The following is a 12,205-nucleotide window of genomic DNA, read 5'->3' on the forward strand; positions in this document are numbered from 1 at the left end:
TGAGCTAGTGTCTCAACTCTTTACCCCCAGTTGTTTTTCTGTGTCTGTTGTTAGTTCTTAATCTGCCAAAAAAAGCAGGATGATCTTCTTCCAATACCACTTTTTTCATGATTTGGTATGACATTTATCCCATTTGAACTACAGTGATAGGACAAATACATTTTTCACTGAAAAGAAATTTTCCTTTTGAGAAATCTAAGAAATGTCATGGTCTGCAGAGATGACGCTTCTTAGAGTAATGCACTTTATTTCCTTTTATATCTGTTATGTAAGAAAAAAAATGAATTAAGCTTTATCCAAGAGAATGAGTCCATTGAAAACTTTTACTCTACCCTGGGAAATATCTTGGTTCACTAGCTGGGGTCCTTGGAGAAAGCCAGTGAATAAATCTTCATCATGGAGATGGTAATGGAATTTTAGTAGTTTAATATTTAGAAAACCTCCACCTTTATGGCATAGGCATAAAAGCCTGTAGTGGTTCGAGGTGGTTCTGAGTAATCATTAACACTGGGAAATACTGTGTAGCCATTAGGTCATAGCTTCCTTAGATGAAGTTATGTGTTTACCACATAACATATGTCTTGCAGATTGGATATGCATATGTCTACAAGATTGTGCCCTTTCCGTCCTGATAGCTTTCTTTCTCCATTTCATTCCTCTCTGGGAATATCCAGAAACTTTAGAGGAATAAAAAATTAGGGATTAAAAGGTAGATATAACAAAGATACTAAGCTCTTAGAATTTAGCTGCTGGGGTACCTCATCTTTAGGTGTTTTGACCCCAAGGTGCTGTGTAGAAGAATCACAAGTTTGGTGTATGCATTTTCTTTACTATATTCACGTGCCTCAGATGCAGAGCAAAGCTTCCCTGCTGTCTGAGATCCAAGACGACTATTAGAGATAAGGAAAAATCAAGTTCAGTTTTCTGCTCAGGCTGAAAAGGTTCAGCTTATTATTCTGACTTTAAAGGAGTGTCTTAACTACCTTACTAGATTTCCAGTTTTCTTCTCCAAAAGCCGTTCACAAAGCCCTGGCAATGGTGGGAGTCATCCTCTAGCTAAAGTCGTGGCACTGTGCCAGCAGATAGAGATGACCTCTTCTGCGTTTATGTGGGAAGATGTCTCCAGAAGTTCCTTGCTTCTTGCCAGTTGGATGTCAGCTCAGCCAGTTAATTCAAAGCTTCAATTCAGATGTCTAATCTACCACAGCTAATTTTAAATGAAGTGGGTCAGGCTGAGCTCACACAAATTTGCTTACAACAAGTTCTGCAAAGGGATAACCTCTGGAAGACAGAAGATATAACTAATTAGTGGGTAACTGTAATGTCGTAAAGTTGTGCAGCTGTTTACTAAGCGAACATCTGGCTTAAGCCTTAGTTGTCCTCTCCTAATACAGAGAGGACTTCAGCAGCCTATAAGCAGATTCAGCTTTCTTTCACTGCTGTGCTCCAATTAGACTAAAAAATATCACCTGCCATCCTCAAGGCAATCAGCTGCTTCTTGCAAAATCTGACCATTCTAGTTGATTATTCTGCTAAACTCTCCTACTAGAACTAGATGATGGTGCCTAAAAAGAAACAGCTGAAAAAAATCACTCAGCAGTGGGGAAAAAAAAACACAACATGGGAATAGAGCAGATAAAATGGAAGAGAATGCACAGTAATGTAACTGCTTGTAGGTGGAGTTTTATCAGGTGAGTGTTTTGGTAGATAAATATTTGCAATTAGTGCTATTCATATATTATAAAAACCATATTTAGTGCTTTTATCAGTTTTGATAATAATAAAATGAAGAATACTTTACAGACAGTAATGCTTTAGCGCATTAAATGACAATATGTTTCTCAGTCACCTCTTCCTGTGAAATCCACAGCATATGTTTCTTACATGGCTGACTTTGCTACTGCAGAATAGTTAGGAGCGTGTAAGGAAAATCTTCAAAAAAAATTAAAGGCATGCAATATTTTTGTTGATACTTTTGGCCTTCATAAAAATCCTTTGGTAATATTTTCATATTTCATGAGTAAATTTGGCTGCTTTTTGATAACTCATCAGCTCCAAAGAAAAACAGAAGAAAGCACATTTCCAGGGCCAGAGAAAAGGGCATTTTTTGTATTTACAGGGATATTAAAAAGAAAGGTTAATTCCTTATTTCTTCTTCTGTCAAGTTTTTGTTTCAATTTCAGTGCCATTTCAGAAAGAAGAAAATCTATAGTGAGATAATCGGGAGTCTTCGGAGAAGAAGAATTAGAAGAAGAATTAATTTGGTTATGCAAAAAGATATTTCTTTTTTTAAATATCCAAGCAAGCTTTGGAGTGCTGCTACCAGGAATGAAGAGTAAAGGATGTGAAACATCAGAAATAAATAAGGTGAAAAAAGGTAGGCATATGAAATCAGACAGTAATTTTTCATGTTAAAAATATGAGATAATCAGTTTCTTCTTTCTGCAAGTACAGGATAAAAAGAGATTTCAGTGAAACAGAGAAGCTACATTTCAAATGCAGATCATGCAGATCAGCTTGCATAGGAGATTCAGAGATTTCAGGCCCGGCTCTAATCATCACAACCTCTCTTGTCTAGTGAGGTTGTCCCACCAGCTGTCAGCATATTGGTTTAAGTTTATCTCCACAATTTAACAGAGTGCTCTTTTTGTCTTTCACAGCACACTGATGAAATATAACTTGTAAAGGCAGGGAGCAGTGGAATCATAAATGCTCACTTTTCTTAAAGAGCATGTGTAATTGCAATGGCTCTGATGTAAAGAGTGAAAGAGTGAAAAAAGCAACGCTCTGATTAGCAAATGCTGTCCTATGGCCAACTAGGTACTTCTGTAACATGCACAGAATTTCAAAAGCATGTTCTTTTTATCGGGAGCAATACAGAAATTTGGGGCCTAGGCTGCAAAGAAGCTGAAGTGACGCATGTGAACAATCCTAGAGAAATCAGTGCAAGTAAGTCTTCCCTCTGACCTTCAGGATTAGGCTGACAACAGCAAAGCAATGTATCTTTTATAATTCATGGAGCCTATTAAAATTAGAAATATTTCTGAAACCTAAATGAAATCTAAGCCTTGTTTGTTAGATTTCATCTAGACTTCATCTAATAAGGAAATCTTCAGTTATTTATTAAACTACGTTTCTTGGTGCTAAACAGTCGTTATTATAGTTTGTTATCTTCGATAATATGTCCACCAGAAAGCTTTTCTGAGTTTTTGGGAAGGATGTTAAAGTAAAAAATCCTCTAGATAAACAATTCATAGAATTAAGTGCACAATATATTCTGAACCAACCAAAATTATTAGATAGAAACTGAGGTCTTACTGGGCATTTATTTCAGTTATTACTGGAATCTTAAATGAAACACTTTTAAAATGCTTTAAATATTTTTCATACTTGAAATGAGACACACAGACTACTGGAATTTGAGACAGGCCCATTGCCTTCCCCTTCTGGCTTAATTCCATCATGTCAAAGACTCTAATAATTGCTGGAGTAACAGTGAAGGATGGATATACTACATAGGACCTTAATCTCTTACAACTTCAACTATACCAGCAAACTACACTGTTGTCTCTCCTCTGATGTATCTTGTTATAAAACCTTTCAAGTTTATTCTCTCTCTAAAAAGCCACTTCCACTCCTGTCTATATTATATGGGAGCCCTGATCCTGCTGTGTCCTGAGCCACAGTCTTGACTTGTAGAACAAAACCCCCTAAGTTTATGAAGGAAAGCAATTCTCAGATTTATTTCATTAAGGAAATACCCTTCTATTGTTTGATATATCTGGAGTGATCTGTTAATAGTGAACTAATTTTAAAACAGTGGATATGAATCCTCTACCTCACTGCTACTCAAAATCATGAATCATACCCCTAAACCAAAAAAATGGAAGATTGTTTAAGCCAATTGTATTTGCCCTTAATAAAGACTGAGAAATTCTAGCTCCTGTAAAATGACCAGAATCGTTCTTTGAGAAACTTGTTTGAAGATGCAGTATTTTATTTTTCCTTTGAAAACTTTTTTTAGAGCTCTCTAAAATGAGCCATAGGTAACTGGGAGTCGATCTAGCTCTAAATTACACCCCTATTAGAGAAAGATAGAAAGGTCCAAACAATAACGGGTTGCACCCTCCTCCTTTTTACTGAAAAATGAAGTGATAACGTAAAACCTGTAAGAATGGCCATATAGCCTGGATCAGACAAAAAACCTAAAACCACCACAAAAACTAGCCCAGTCTCTTTGCCCTGAGAAGGTTCAAAACTAGATGCCTAGAGAAGAGTATAAAAGCACAGCAGTCACAGATGATACATCCACTTAATGTTTTCTAGACTCCAACCATTTTCAGTTCTGGGGCTCCCCGAGCTCCAGCATGACTAGTATGCTCAAAACCCCTTAACAAAGCAGATGTGCTTGCCATGTGTTACTGAAATAGACCTTTAGCTCCCACCACACTTTTTGGAAAGGAGCAAGACAGCTCAACGACCTGTTGTATGGAGAACCATTTCCTTTGGAAATTGCCTCCCATTAGCTTCATCCAATGCTCCATTTTTCCTGTCTTGCAGGATATTACAAACTGTTGATCACTACCTATTATCTCATGTCATTCATGATTTTGAAGACCTATATCATGTCCCTTTTAGTTATTTCATTTTAAAAAGGGAATCCTAGCTTACTTAGAAAGAATCTGTCCCATTTTCTTTTTTTTTTTTGACTGTCAATATTGTTCTGCTTTAAACTTTCTACAATTCTACTATCTTCTTTATGAGATGGAGACGAGCAACAAAAAGTATTCTAGATACTGTGAATTGATACAGTAGTAAAGTAAAAGCACAACAAGTAAACACTGTTGGAGAAGAAGAAGAAGAGATGTCAAAAGTTATGAGAAACAGTTTTATTATCCCTTTCTCATATGTGGGAATACCTCTTTTGTGTCCTGAGGACCAAAACATTTTGATTAGTTTTTCTTTCAGCCAAATAGCTAACCAAACCTTTAAACAATTTTTTTTTTTAATTCATTAACAGGACTGAAATTGTTTTCTCTACCTCAGAGGTCATAAGAAATTATTTCCTCTGCATGCCATCTGTGAAGGTGTGATTTCTGGAGTAGTCACATGTGTAACGAGCTGTACCTCCCTCCCACTGGCCATTTCCTCATGCCGCTTCCACCTGCATAGACTCAGACTGCCTGCTGAGAGGTTACTTGGGTGTGCTCAGCTACATAAAGAATATGTAAACAGAGCCAAAGCACTTCATACTATAGTGATTCCAATAGCAGTAGTCAAGAAAACATGTATGATTTTAAACTACGTCAAAAAGAAACAGAGTGCCTTTTCAATAGTGTACATTAATAGTGTGTATGCCTCATATCTAAAGATTCACTGGATATTTTCTGTTTCACTGAAGATATTCCTGAAAGATGGACTGAGTAAAGCTAAGCATACCTGTTCTTTCTTCTGTTGTTTCTCCATATGTGAAAACATTTGCCTAGTGTCTTACCATTGGTAGCTTTGCTGCTATTGGTTTTGGCATATATCCTTTTGTAGGCTTGATGAATAGAAATGCGTGAAAATGGTATCATATGGCCTAAAAGTGGAGTAACATCAGGCTGTAAACAATAGCATACAGTGCTATTAAGACTGCAGTGTAAACACACACAAAATGATAAAATGAGCCAATCCATTTCATGGATTTATACTAGCTGAAGTGAACTGATCCTCCTCCAAACTCAATCAATTACAGTTCTCTTTGTTTATAACAATACTAAGTTCTAGAGAAATACAGATAAAAGTCCGATTTATTTTTTTAAAGTCAATAGTATCACTTTAAAAATAAAACTGAAATACGGTGACTAATATATATTTTCATGAACCAACTTATAATGAGCTTTGAAAACAAACTTCCCACTACCATAGATAATTTTATAGTGATTGTAGGGTTATTCATAATGCTTCAAAAATAACAGCAAAATACATTATAGGAGTTTGTAATTATGAAACACTCGTACGCAAGGTGAAGACATTTACATATAGATTGTAGTTGAAAATGGTGATGGCTATATGAATGCTTTATAATGTTTACACAATATTGCCTGTTTAGCTCTTGTTATATTCAATTATTTTAAGACAGGAGATATATTTTTAGTAATTGTCATCGTATTGCTTGATTACAAGAAGTATGTGTTTTATATTAAACACAAACAGAGTATTCCTTAGAGAAAAACCTACATGAAGGAAGATGAAGTGATTGTGATTTTTCTCTTCTGAAGGGAATTAGGTCATTATGATCATTTGATGGAGAAACTAGATGATAACGGGCTAAACTAAGGAACTGTGCCTTCCTTATTAGTGTGATCTGATTTTCTAAAAACTTCCTGAAGCATAAATGTTCATGAATTTGCAGAAGTATAAATGGAACAATTTTTGCTGCAGTGAGTATAAATATGAACTGGCTATTAAGCTAACTGGGGCAGAGAATTTAATCTAAAAATCCCTTATTAATGTATCTTGTTCTCAAAGTGAAGTATTTGTTTGAATTCATCATTTCAATGGAAGTTTTTTGCCATTGCATAGAATGACGATCACATTGGACCTTCTTATTCAGTGTGGATATGTAGGACCTCCCAATATTCTGACAATGCTTCAATAAAATGAGAAAGGAAGAACAGTGGGCTATTAAATACATTTTGGTTTATCCACCATTCTTAATCAGACTGGGGGAATATAAAAATATGAGGATATGGGAACAGCAGATCAATGTTTAAAAAAAATTAAATTCTATAGTGGTGAAATAGTGCATATATTAATAAAATTTTTTTACATACTTGAAATATTTTCATTGAAACAAATAGATCATCCTGCCAACTAGACATGATACTGTGGTAATAAAAGTTCAGTTTGTCATGAAAACAGAACAGTGTTAGACTGCATAAAAATTTCACATTCACTGTGTTAAATGCTGTAGTACTTCTCAGTATATTTTAAAGCATTATCACCTTAACTGCAGTTTGAAATGATCCTTACTTCTTTAAAGAATATTGACTGGTAGAAGTCTGAGACCAACTTTTTCCCTGTAGAAGGCCATGAGACTTCAAATTTTGTCAAACTAAAAAATGACATTTATTGTTCTCTTTCTATGTTCTTGGCGCTTTTTTTAATAATGCAAACGCTGAACATACCATTAATGATGGCTTTGTTTAAAAACCCTGCCAAGTCTGCTTACAAATGAAAGACTGGTGGGTGAAGGTAGTAACATTTGATTTTCTTTTTTTTTTTTTCTTTTGAGAAGTTAGGTTTTCATTAAAAAATTAACATGTAGGCTGAATTTTTTTTTCATAATTCTGTTTTAAGCTGACAAAAAAATCAATACAATATTACAATTTCTCCAGAGAGAAGGACAAAAACTAGTTTGAAAAATAGTTTTCATCATTGGATGTCACCATTCTTAGAATCATAGAATCATTAAGTTTGGAAAAGACCTCCAAGATTGTTGAATCCAACCCAACACCACCATGCCCACAAAAACATGTCCCTAAGTGCCTCACCTACACATCTTTTAAATACTTCCAGGGATGGGGACTCAACCACTTCCCTGGGCAGCCTGTTCCAAGGCCTGACCATTCTCTCAGTAAAGAATTTCTCCTAATGTCCAGTCTAAACCTCCCTTGGCGCATCTTGAGGCCATTTCGTCTCGTCCTATCGCTGGTTACTTGGGAGAAGAGACCAACACCCACCTCGCTACAACCTCCTTTCAGGTAGTTGTAGAGCGCAATGAGGTCTCCCCTCAGCCTCCTCTTCTCCAGACTAAACAGTCCCAGTTCCCTCAGTCGCTCCTCATCAGACTTGTGCTCCAGGCCCTTCACCAGCTTCGTTGCCCTTCTCTGGACACGCTCCAGCACCTCCATGTCTTTCTTGTAGTGAGGGGCCCAAAACTGAACACAGGATTCAAGGTGCGGCCTCACCAGTGCCGAGTACAGGGGCACGATCATCTCCCTGCTCCTGCTGGCCACACTATTCCTAATACAGGCCAGGACGCCACTGACCGTTTTTGCCGCCTGGGCACACTGCCGGCTCATGTTCAGCCGGCTGTCAACCAGCACCCCCAGGTCCTTTTCCTCTGGGCAGCTTTCCAGCCATTCTTCCCCAAGCCTGTAGCGTTGCATGGGGTTGTTGTGGCCGAAGTGCAGGACCCGGCACTTGGCCTTGTTAAATCTCATACAGTTAGCCTCGGCCTATCGATCCAGCCTGTCCAGGTCCCTCTGCAGAGCCTTCCTACCCTCGAGCAGATCAACACTCCCACCCAACTTGGTGTCATCTGCAAACTTACTGAGGGAGCATCCAATCCCCTCATCCAGATCATTGATAAAGATATTTAACAGGACCAGCCCCAGTACTGAGCCCTGGGGAACACCGCTCGTGACCAGCCGGCAACTGGATTAAACTCCGTTGACCACAACTCTCTGGGCTCGGCTGTCCAGCCAGTTTTTTACCCAGCAAAGAGTGCACCTCTCTAGGCCGTGAGCCACCAGCTTCTCTAGGAGAATGCCGTGGGAGACAGTGTCAAAGGCTTTACTGAAGTCCAGGTAGACCACATCCACAGCCTTTCCCTCATCCACTAGGCAGGTCACCTGGTCATAGAAGGAGATCAGGTTGGTCAAGCAGGACCTGCCTTCCATGAACCCGTGCTGGCTGGGCCTGATCCCCTGGTTGTCCCGCACATGGCTCGTGAGCACCCTTAAAACGAACCGCTCCATAATCTTCCCCGGCACCGAGGTCAGGCTGACTGGCCTGTAGTTCCCCGGATCCTCCCTCTGGCCCTTCTTGTAGATGGGCGTCACATTGGCAAGCCTCCAGTTGTCTGGGACGTCCCCAGTTAACCAGGACTGCTGGTAAATGATGGAGAGCGGCTTGGCAAGCTCCTCTGCCAGCTCCCTCAGCACCCTTGGGTGGATCCCATCCGGCCCCATAGACTTGTGAGCATCCAGGTGGCATAGCAGGTCATTAACTTCTTCCTCTTTGATTATGGGGGGTTTATCCTGCTCGCCGTCCTTGTCTTCCAGCTCAGGGGGCTGAGTACCCTGAGGATAACCACTCTGACTACTAAAGACTGAGGCAAAGAAGGCGTTGAGTACCTCAGCCTTATCCTCGTCCTCGGTGGCAACGTTCCCCCCCCCGCATCCAATAGAGGATGGAGATTCTCCTTGGCTCTCCTTTTGTCATTAATATACTTGTAAAAGCATTTTTTGTTGTCTCTCACAACAGTGGCCAGGTTGAGTTCTAGCTGGGCTTTTGCCTTTCTAATTTCTACTCTGCACGATCTTCTGCTGAGCCACCTTCTTCCATGGGACAAGATCTGAATTACCTCTTGCCTTCTCATCCACAAAAAACTTACATTGCTTCTATCAGCTGCTAAGTGCTATGCTAATGCACAGATTAGTTTTTTCAGCCATAAGGATCGCAGGATTTAATTCACTTTCTACTGTGGTATTTCCTGTCAGCTACTTTTTTTTGCTTTGTTTTGGGGTTTATAGGTAAGTCCCAGCTCAGAATAGCAGCCAGTAGACATAAACTCCTTTATGCATACATATAGATTTCCAGGTTAAGACATGTTGTATATAACATTTACCTGACATTCCCTATCCATCTAGGTATTGTTTGTAGTCAGTAGAGAGGAATATGTGCTTCCACAATGATTCAGATCCTAGGGGGACTAAATTGCCCTTTGTAGGTACCTGTCCTGTTCCACCGAGGCGAAGGGCTCCGGAGCGGAGGATCGCGCCGGGGGACCCTTCCTGAAGCGGCAAAACCGCGGCAAAAACCGCAAAGGCAAAAGCGCAGGGAGCGAGAGGGTGCCCCAGCCCCCCTCCCCCGAGCCGGAGGAGCGAGCTCCTGACGAGCGGCAGCTCTGACTCAGCGTGGGCGGGGACAGGAGGGACGGCGGCCAAACCCCCTCAGGTACAAGAGCAGCCCCCAGGGAGCGCGAGGAAACAGGGCGTGGCGCGTCAGAAGGGCGCGGCGCGGCGCGGCGCGGCAGTTTGCGCGGCAGTTGGCACAGGGCAGGGCGTGCGAGCAGGGCGCAGCCCCCCTCCAGGCTCCAGAGGCTAGCTCAACTCGTGGTCGTCGCTCTCCCAGAAGAGGACCTGGCCATGGTCTCCACTCGGCCGAAAGCCATCGCCAGGACAAACGTGGCGACCCAGACGGAGCCCCTACGCAAACACACACCTGTCCAGGCCTCCGGCTGCAGGGAGTGCCTGAGGCTGTCCCTTGTACAGGAGGGCAGCAGGGATGACGCCTGTGTGCACTGCGACCAGGTGGATGATCTGCTCAGCCTGGTGGCAGAGCTGAAAGAGGAAGTGGAGAGGCTAAGGAGCATCAGGGAGTGTGAGAGGGAGATAGATTGGTGGAGCCGCAACCTACCATCCCTGAGGCAGGGGCAGCACATGGAGGCTCCGCAAGAAGCGGAAGAACCCCTGCCCTCTTGCCACCAGGCAGAAGGAGGAGACCCAGGCGACGGAGGGGAATGGACACAGGTCCCTGCTCGGGGCGCCAGGCGAACCCCCGGCCGGCCTTCCTCACCTCAACCTTCCCAGTTGCCCCTACACAACAGATATGGGGCTCTGGAACTTGAGGGCCAGACGAACGAGGACGAAGATGAAGGCCCATCCAGGGGGTTGCCCGAGGCGAGGCAGCCAGCCCCACAAATTACGACTGCCTCCGCTAAGAAAAAAAAGGAGGGTAATTGTCATTGGTGATTCCCTTCTGAGGGAGATGGAGGGCCCAATTTGTCGGCCAGACCCATCCCACAGGGAAGTCTGCTGCCTCCCTGGGGCCCGGGTGAAGGACATTACTAGGAAACTCCCTAGTCTCGTGCAGGCCTCCGATTACTACCCGCTACGGGTTATACAGGCTGGCAGTGAGGAGGTTGCAGGGAGAAGTCCCGAAGGGATCAAAAGGGACTTCAGAGCGCTGGGGCGACTGGTGGGAGGATCGGGAGCACAGGTAGTGTTTTCCTCGATCCCTTTAGTGGCAGGGCGGAACACTGAAAGGAACAGGAAAACTCATCGGATCAACACATGGCTCAGGGGCTGGTGCCATCGGCAGAATTTTGGCTTCTTTGACCACGGGGAGGTTTACATGGCACTGGGCCTGCTGGCGACGGACGGAGTTCAGCTGTCTCACAAGGAGAAAAGGATTCTGGCGTGTGAGTTGGCCGGGCTCATCGAGAGGGCTTTAAACTAGATTCGAAGGGGGAAGGGGATAAAACCAGGCTCTCTAGAGAAGAGCCTAGGGACCGCACGCCATTGTCGGGGGAGAAATCGGCAGCCCAGCTCAAGTGCATCTATACCAATGCACGCAGCATGGGCGGCAAACAGGAGGAGCTGGAAGCCATTGTGCAGCGGGGTAGCTATGACTTAGTCGCCATCACGGAAACGTGGTGGGATGAGTCTCACGATTGGAGTGCTGCAATGGATGGCTATAAGCTCTTCAGAAGGGACAGGCGAGGAAGGAGAGGCGGTGGGGTAGCCCTGTATGTTAGGGAGTGCTTCGACTGTCTAGAGCTCGATGGTAGTGATGACGAGGTCGAGTGCTTGTGGGTAAGGATGAGGGGGAAGGCCAACAAGGCAGATATCCTGCTGGGAGTCTGTTATAGACCACCTAGCCAGGATGAGGAGGCAGACGAAATATTCTACCAGAGGCTGGCAGAAGTCTCCCAGTCGCTAGCCCTTGTTCTCGTGGGGGACTTCAACTTTCCGGACGTCTGCTGGAAATACCACACGGCAGAGAGGAAACAGTCGAGGAGGTTCCTGGAGTGTGTGGAGGATAACTTCCTGACACAGCTGGTGAGCGAGCCCACCAGGGGAGATGCCTCGCTTGACCTGCTGTTCACGAACAGAGAAGGGCTGGTGGGAGATGTGGTGGTCGGAGGCTGGCTTGGGCTTAGCGACCATGAAATGGTAGAATTCTTGATACTTGGTGAAGTAAGGAGGGGGGCCAGCAAAACCGCTACCATGGACTTCCGGAGGGCGGACTTTGGCCTGCTCAGGACACTGGTCGAGAGGGTCCCTTGGGAGACAGTCCTGGAGGGCAAAGGGGTCCAAGAAGGCTGGACATTCTTCAAGAAGGAAGTCTTAAAGGCGCAGGAGCGGGCTGTCCCCATGTGCTGCAAGAAGAACGGGCGGGGAAGGCGACCGGCCTGGCTGAACGGGGAGCT

Source organism: Calonectris borealis, chromosome 5, assembly GCF_964195595.1.
Source record: "Calonectris borealis chromosome 5, bCalBor7.hap1.2, whole genome shotgun sequence".
Taxonomy (NCBI): domain Eukaryota; kingdom Metazoa; phylum Chordata; class Aves; order Procellariiformes; family Procellariidae; genus Calonectris; species Calonectris borealis.